This window comes from Triticum urartu, chromosome 3A, assembly GCF_056163025.1.
Source record: "Triticum urartu cultivar PI428250 chromosome 3A, HENAU_Tu73, whole genome shotgun sequence".
In the NCBI taxonomy this organism is placed as follows: domain Eukaryota; kingdom Viridiplantae; phylum Streptophyta; class Magnoliopsida; order Poales; family Poaceae; genus Triticum; species Triticum urartu.
The window spans coordinates 273,842,281-273,850,961 of record NC_141875.1 but is presented as its reverse complement, the minus strand read 5'-3'; positions in this window follow the sequence as shown (position 1 = coordinate 273,850,961).

The window sequence follows — 8,681 nt, the reverse complement described above, 5'->3', positions numbered from 1 at the left end:
ACACTGATAGACCGACTACGGTCAAATCTGAATAAAAGGATGACAAACCCCAAATGCTAGATCCCCGATCGTCCCAACTGGGCTCCACTACTGATCATCGGGAAACGAAACATAGTAACAACCAAGGTCCTCGTTGAACTCCCACTTGAGTTCGGTAGCATCACTTGCACTGGTATCGTCGGGACCTGCAACTATTTGGGAAGTATCCGTGAGCCACGAGGACTCAGCAATCTCACACCCGCGAGATCAAGACTACTTAAGCTTATGGGTAGGATGTGGTAATGAGGTGGAGCTGCAACAAGCACTAAGCAAGTATGGTGGCTAACATACACAAATGAGAGTAAGATGATAAGCTACGCAATGGTCGGGAAGCTATAAGTGACCAAGAAGTGATCCTGGAACTACTTATGTTCAAGAGTAACACAAGACCATGTTCACTTCGCAGACTCCGCCGAAAAGAGACCATCACGCATACACACGCGGTTGATGCATTTTAATTAAGTCAAGTGTCAAGTTATCTACAACCAGATATTAATAAATTCTCATCTGCCACAAAACCACGGGCACAGCTCTCGAAAGTTTATACCCTGCAGGGGTGTCCCAACTTAGCCCATCACAAGCTCTCACGCTCAACGAAGGATATTACTTTTTCCGGAAAGACCCGATCAGTCTCTGTATCCCAGTTACAAGACATTTTGACAATGGTAAAACAAGACCAGCAAGACCACCCGACCGTGCTGACAAATCCCGATAGGAGCTGCACATAACTCGTTCTCAGGGCACACCAGATGAGACAAGCTACGAGTAACACCAGCTCTCCAATTTCACCGAGGTGGCGCCGCAGGCGGCTTAGTTCAGACCAACACACAGAGGAGCACTGGCCCGGGGGGGTTAAAATAAAGATGACCCTCCATGTAATGCCCTCGATGCGGCTATATCTCCCACGTGTCGAAGCACGACTTAGAGGCATAACCGCATTGAAAGCAATGTCGTAAGTGAGGTAATCTTCACACAACCCATGTAATGCATAAGGGAAAGTGATACATAGTTGGCTTACAATCGCCACTTCACATAATACATGAATAAAGCATTACAACATCCAGATACAATCAAGGTCCGACTACGGAACCAAAATAAAAGAAGACTACCCCAAATGCTACACTGAACCCCGATCGACCCAACTGGGCTCCACTACTGATCGACTAGAACGAAACAACATAAAGGACAAGATCTTCATCGAGCTCCTCCTAGAGCTTGGTTGCGTCATCTGCACGGTTCAACGGCACCTGCAAGCTGGTTTTGGAAGTATCTGTGAGTCACGGGGACTCAGAATCTCACACCCTCGCGATCAAGACTATTTAAGCTTATAGGTAAGGTAATGGTATGAGGTGGAGCTGCAGCAAGCGACTAGCATATATGGTGGCTAACGTACGCAAATGAGAGCGAGAAGAGAAGGCAAAGCACAGTCGAACAACTATGATCAAGAAGTGATCCTAGAACAACCTACGTCAAGCATTACTCCAACACCGTGTTCACTTCCCGGACTCCGCCGGAAAGAGACCATCATGGTTACACACATGGTTGATGCATTTTAATTAAGTTAAACTTCAAGTTTTCTACAACCGGACATTAAAAAATTCCCATCTGCCCATAACCGCGAGCACGACTTTCGAAAGTTTTAGTCCCTGCAGGGGTGTCCCAACTTAGCCCATCACAAGCTCTCACGGTCAATGAAGGATATTCCTTCTAGCGGGAAGACCCGATCAGACTCGGAATCCTAGTTACAAGACATTTAGACAATGCTAAAACAAGACCAACAAAGTCGCCCGATGCGTCGACAAATCCTGATAGGAGCTGCACATATCTCGTTCTCAGGGCACACTGGATAGGTCAAGCTATGAGTAAAACCAACCCTTGAGTTGCCCCGAGTTGGCCCCGCAGGCTGCCCATTTCGGACCAACACTCATAGGAGCACTGGCCCCGGGGGGTTTAAAATAAAGATGACCCTCGGGCTCGTGAAAACCCAAGGGAAGGTTATAGGTTGTTAGTGCAAATGGTAAAACCAAGGTTGGGCCTTGCTGGAGGAGTTTTATTCAAGGCGAACTGTCAAGGGGTTCCCATTATAACCCAACCGCGTAAGGAACGCAAAATCCAGGAACATAACACCGATATGACGGAAACTAGGGCGGCAAGAGTGGAACAAAACACCAGGCATAAGGCCGAGTCTTCCACCCTTTACCAAGTATATAGATGCATTAATTAAATAAGAGATATTGTGATATCCCAACAAATAACCATGTTCCAAACATGGAACATACTCCAATCTTCACCTGGAACTAACAACGCTATAAGAGGGGCTGAGCAAAGCGGTAACATAGCCAAACAACGGTTTGCTAGGACAAGGTGGGTTAGAGGCTTGATTCAACAATATGGGAGGCATGATAAGAAAGTGGTAGGTATCGCAGCATAGGCATAGCAAAAGAGCGGGCAACTAGCAAGCAAAGATAGAAGTGATTTCGAGGGTATGGTCAACTTGCCTGAGATCCCGCAAGGAAGAAGAACGAGTCCAAGAAGAAGACAAACGGGCGTAGCCAATGGATCCTCACAAACGCAACGTTACTGGATTACCGAGAAGAAGTACACCGGAAAGAAAGGAAACAACATAGTAAACAATCATCACATAAGCATGGCACGATGCGCAAACCAGTATGATGCATGTCCGGTTTAATGATACATGGCATGGCATGGCAAAGTGCACAAACAATCCTACAAATTAAGTGGAGCTCAATATGCAACGGAGTTGCATATTGAAGAAAACACCACATGACTTATTTAGTTCTCTCTCGTTTATGTACCCAACAAGATTAAATGTTGTTAGCATGGCAAGGGGTGAAGCATGATGAAACTATCTAATCTAGGCAAGTTTAAATCAGGTCGGAACAACAAAACAACAAGTTCGGAAACTCCTCATATGCATATATTAGGTTTGGTACTGTTCTGCCCTAAACACAATTTTAGAGTTGTTAAACATGCTAGATGAGTGCATCATGTTAAACTAGGCATTTTCCCACCCCATTTACATATAAAGTTTGTTACAAACCGAGTTATTGTTAAAAAGTTATGAATTAAAGCATTTTAACATCGCAATAGGCAAATTAAACCAAACAACAATTTAAACATTTCAAACTTGCATGAAAGTTGCAAATTATGAAACTAGACAAGATTCTAAGCATATTTCATATATAACTTATTTTAATCCAATGCACGGTTTGTGAGATATTAAATGCATGAACATGGAGGGTTTTTCTGTAAAACTGCAGTCTCAGGAATAAAAAGTAAAATCGCAGGTCAGCAAAAAAAACAACAAGGGCCAAAATTGACTAGCCCAACAATGCGCAGGGACAACCAGAAGATGGGCTTCCTCACATTGGGCCTGGCAAGGCAAGGGGGGTGCTGGACCGATGGATCTGGCAGCCCAGCTCGATCAGGAGAGGGTCAATGCGCACGGGCGCGCTCGCTCCAGAGTGCAGACGAACAGGTCTCGGCACCCGGGACGGAAACTACAACGTGGGATGCTCACGCCTGTGAACTTGAGGATGAGCGGGCACTGTGGCTCCAGGAACATGGCGGGGCGACGAGATTCTACGCGAGGAAGACGCTTTGGCCGGAGATGATGGCTTGGCGAAGCAGGGGAGACTCGGGCAGAGCACGGGGTAGAGGAAGTAGAGGCCGCAATAGGCGGACTTGGCGGCAGCAGCAGGTCCCGGAGGGGTCGACGGGGCTTGGACGCGGGGCTCCGGCAAGGTTGGGGAGGTCCAGCGCGCGAAGAACAGCGCATGGAAGGACGGCTGGGCACGGATCCATGGCGCAGGCAGGGGGCTCCATGGCGGTTGCTGCTGTGCTAGTCGCCGGGCAGAGGACGGCAGAGCACAGCGAAGAGGCCGAGAACAGGCAGGTTGGCTGCGGGGGAGGACCTGAACGCCGGAATCCGAAGGAGCTGCGACTTGGCGGAGGCCGGCTGGATCTGGAGCGGGCTATGGCACCGGCGCGGGCAGAAAGTCAACGAAGGCCATGGCGCTGCAGATGGATGGGTTTGGGCGTCGCTGAGGGGAGCTCCTCTCCTGTATGGCGCAGCGGGTGGACTTGGCAGCAGGTGCTCCTGCGAGGTACTTGGCGGGGCGACGGGTCCTGCGAGGGCACGACTTGGCGGTGCCAAGGAACGAGGAAGGGCCTGCATCGGCTGCGGAGGGAGCAGAGGATGGCTACGGGGATGGATTTGGTGGGATCTGAACACGAGGAAGGAAAAGTGGTTGCTGCGATTCATCTCGGGTGGAACTGGATCGGGAGGGGATCCCGATGTGGGAGAGGAGTGGCGGCGGGGAGGGACAAGCCTCGTAGGTTTTAGGGTTAGGCTAGATTTGGTAGGTGGTGGTCTATAAATATAAGGAAAAAAAGGAGTTTGGATCCTCCGATCGAAATCGGACGGTTCAGAAAGAATAGGCTAGGGAGTCCAAATAATAAAACGGTGATACTTTGTAGACGTTTGGGGATGATCCGGACACAACGGTGGCGACTGCCCGGGTCGGGTCCGGGATAGCTTTCCGGACGCACGCGCGAGGGGGGTTGATGCACTGAGCAGAGAAGGTTTCGGACCATGCGATCGCATCGGACAACTCTGGAAGCGAAGAGGGGAAGGAGGATGGACTAGGTGGGCTGTGGCGAGACTGCGAGGGCGAGAAGAGAGAGAGAGGGCCCGGCATCTGTCTCCGGAGACCGAAAACGTCCGATGTTAGACCGGCTATACTACCGCTATAGTTATCCGTTGGGGCATCAAATGATCTCCGAATGCGATGAAACTTGACAGGCGTTCTATCTACACTATAATAAGACCACACGTCAACTCTCATCCCATTCCGAGAACATTTCCCGGCCACTTATAAAATAATATTTCGGACATGCCGCGGGCGCGTGCAAGTGTGGTTGGGCTCAGAACGGACAACGGAAGGAATGAGGAGACCGGGACAGATGCAAGTTTTTGAAAACATGGTGATGCAATGCACATGATGACATGATATGAAAAATATGACATGCAAGCAAATGATAAGGAACCAACAACGAATAACTGGAAGACACCTGGCGCAACGGTCTCGGGGTGTCACACTCCGGCTCGTGAGAACCCAAGGGAAAAGGCTTAGGTGGCAAATATTAAAACCAAGGTTGAGCCTTGCTGGGGGATTTTTATTCAAAGCGAACTGTCAAGGGGGTCCCATAACCCCAACCGCGTAAGGAACGCAAAATCAAGGAACATAGCACTGGTATGACGGAAACTAAGGTGGCAAGAGTGGAACAAAACACCAGGCAAAAGGCCGAGCCTTCCACCCTTTACCAAGTATATAGATGCATTAGTTAAAAAAGAGATAATATGATATCCCAACATATCCATGTTTCGACATGGAACAAACTTCAACTTCACCTGTAACTAGCAACGCTATAAGAGGGGTTTAGCAAAAGCTGTAACATAGCCAAAGAATGGTTTCTAGGAAGGTGGGTTAGAGGCTTGACATGGCAATATGGGAGGCATGATATAACAAGTGGTGGGTAGCACGACATAGCGATAGAACGAACAACTAGCAAGCAAAGATAAAAGTGATATCGAGGGTATGGTCATCTTGCCTGCCATGTTCTCAGAGTTGTTGAAAGCTTGATCCTCGTTAGCGTACTCAATAGGTTCCTCGTTCACGTACTTGTCTCCCGACTCTACCCAAGGCAAGAACACAAGCAACGGAACAACAATCAATCACGGTGCAATGCACAAGCAACATGATACAATAGATGGCATGATATGCAAGATATGATATGCATAGCATATGCGTGCAACGGAAGGGAAAGAATGATCAAGGCATCAACTTGGAAAACCAAGTATGCCGCTAGAAAGATGAGGTGATTTCGGTCGAAATCGATATAAGGATCACCGGAAATGGATGCACGATTCGCAAATGACAAGCAACAAAAGAATGGTGCAAAACTGTGATTAATAGCATGATGGCACTTAGAATGCAACAAGAAGCTAAGCTACTCAGTCCAACATACCAACAAAGCATATGGTAGTGATGTACAAGAGATGCTTGACAAAACATGAACACTGAACTACGGCTAAATCACACTAGAACGGGTTCAAACAAGCATGGCAAAAGTGCAAAAGATATCAGCTTCACAGACTTCGAGAAAATACTAAACATGTCAAAATAACATTAAGAAGCAATGTTTAGAGCAAGCAAACAACATGCTACAACAACATATCATGGCAAACAAAGGCATGGAATGCTTCTACTAAACACATAGAACAAAACTCCCTTACTGATCATGGGCCAAAAAGGAACATAAAATATGATTATACCCATGCATATATAGCAAGTTTTATAAACAGATTCAGACAGTGAAATTTCAGGACATGGCAAAAACATATCATGATAGCAAATTTGTAGGCTTGTGACACTCATCATAGTGCACTAATTAACATGGAATAAATTCTAACATGGAGTAGGAATGAAAATGAAGCTATACATGTGCCAAACAACCTCATAGCATATTTTAATTAAATCACACAAAAATGACAAAAAATCATCATGATGTAAAATGACATGTTCATGAACTTGCTCAAATGCAAAAACTAATGCCACCACTGGATTGGTGGGGTTTTTGTACCCCAAAAACATTTATAATATGTCTAGGTTAATGTAAAAAAAACCCAAAAAAGCTATAGGAGAAATACTGCCCTAAATGGAAATAGACAGAAATGGCATTTTCCATATTTGGAAACGTCCAGAAATGGACTTGCTGGAAATGGAAATGTCATCTTTCCAGAACTAGAAATTCGCTGCGGTATAAAAGAAAAAAAGAAACGGCGGGGGGGGGGGTGACAAGTGGGCCTAGGTGCGTGTGTGACTGACCAAAGGGGTCCACCTGTCAGCACCACGAAAGAAAAACTAAAAGAGGTCGCACACCCCTGGGACTAGAACCCGAGACCTCCTATTTCAGAGCGCGTTAGAGAAACCAGTCGGTCTATGCATGTGTACATAACCAGGAAGGGGCTCGGCCTATTTTGAAGCACTGGAAGGTCGAGCCTTCTTCTCCACCGCACAGGGAAGATTGTGACGGCACCGGTGGGCAACGGCGGCGACCACCGGAGCAGAGGGTCATCGGCGGGGGTGCGGAACTGGAAGGCATCGCCAGGGTGTGCTTGCGGAGCGGCTGTGGAAGGCGCGTGCTTGCAGTGCTCGAGCACGAGCTCAAGCTTGTCTCGGGTGCGGCACGGCACGGCGAGCGAGCGGCGCAAGTAGGCATGGTGCACGCGCGGGTGCAGATGCATGCAGAGCTACGGGCGCGGCGAGCGAGCATGCGCGAGCATGTGGGAACACGGGAGAGCGCGAGTGCGCGTGTGCACGTGCAGCAGCAAAACATATGCAACTAAAACTACAGAGATCGTTGGAGCATTGCGAGCACGGCGAATACATTGATCGGGCGAGTTCTACGTGGTTCTACATGCCATGGAAAGAGATGGAGAGGGAGGTGCGTTACCCAACTCTCCCTAGGACACGACGGGGTCGACGGAGACGCGCTAGAGGCGATGAGAGGGAGCTCTGAACTTGGTGGGGCTGCTATCGGCGAAGCAGAGGAAGAAGACGACCGAGGGAGTCAATCTGGAGGCCCTATGGTTGCGTGCGTCATGGAAGGAGACGTAGGGGGACTTGGCGGACTCCCCCACGGCGGCAGAAGAGATTGGACGCGGTCAGAGTGGCTACCCCGAGCTCGAGCTCTTGCTCAACTGGAGCATGGTGGACCAGGCGACGACATGGCGTGGCTAGCCTTACTTGGCGGCGGTGAGGGAAGAAGAGGAGGGGGATCCGTCGAGGGGAGACCCTAGGGAACCAGGGACATCTCTTATAGGGTCTAGGGACGACCTCCGGCCGTTAAATCATCTGTTGCACCGACGTGGTTGCTCTGGATGGCCTGCCATGCAGGAGGACGAGGCTCCTATACGCGTGGGCTGATTGGGCTCCGGTGTGAGTGGATGGCTGGGCCGGGTGTGAGAAAAAGCCCAAGTGGCTGTGCTGGGAAGGTCCTTTCCTTTTTCCTCTTAAATTTGTACATTTAAAATCACAGCTGTAGAAAGGAAAAAGGTCAGGGAGGTAGGAGATGTATATAAGAGATATGAAAATATCCTAATGACCCTGGATTTATACCCTATTTGAATAAATTGCTTTGGGCGTTTTAGAGGTAGAAAAAATAAAACAAGTTTGAATATAATTCAAACTTGGAGCATTTTTAAACCTAACCAACACATCTCCAAAATGCATGAGATTTGGCACAGAGGTTCTGGACATGTAGCAAGATTTATAGGGAGAAGATGAACATTTATGGAGGAGGGCAAGATGGCACTTGCAAAAACAAAGAGAAGAGAAGGAGAGGTGGTGATGCATGGAGGTGGTCATGTATGGATCACACAATGAGCATGAAGAGGATGATGAAATGCAACATGACAAGAAGCACAAATGCAACACTAAGGTGAGGCCATGATGCAACATAAGATGGCAAGTGCATAAAGAAGATGACAAGTAATGACAAGACAATGAAATAAGTACAAACCAACAAACAAAACAAAAGAGACCAAAAAGGATTGA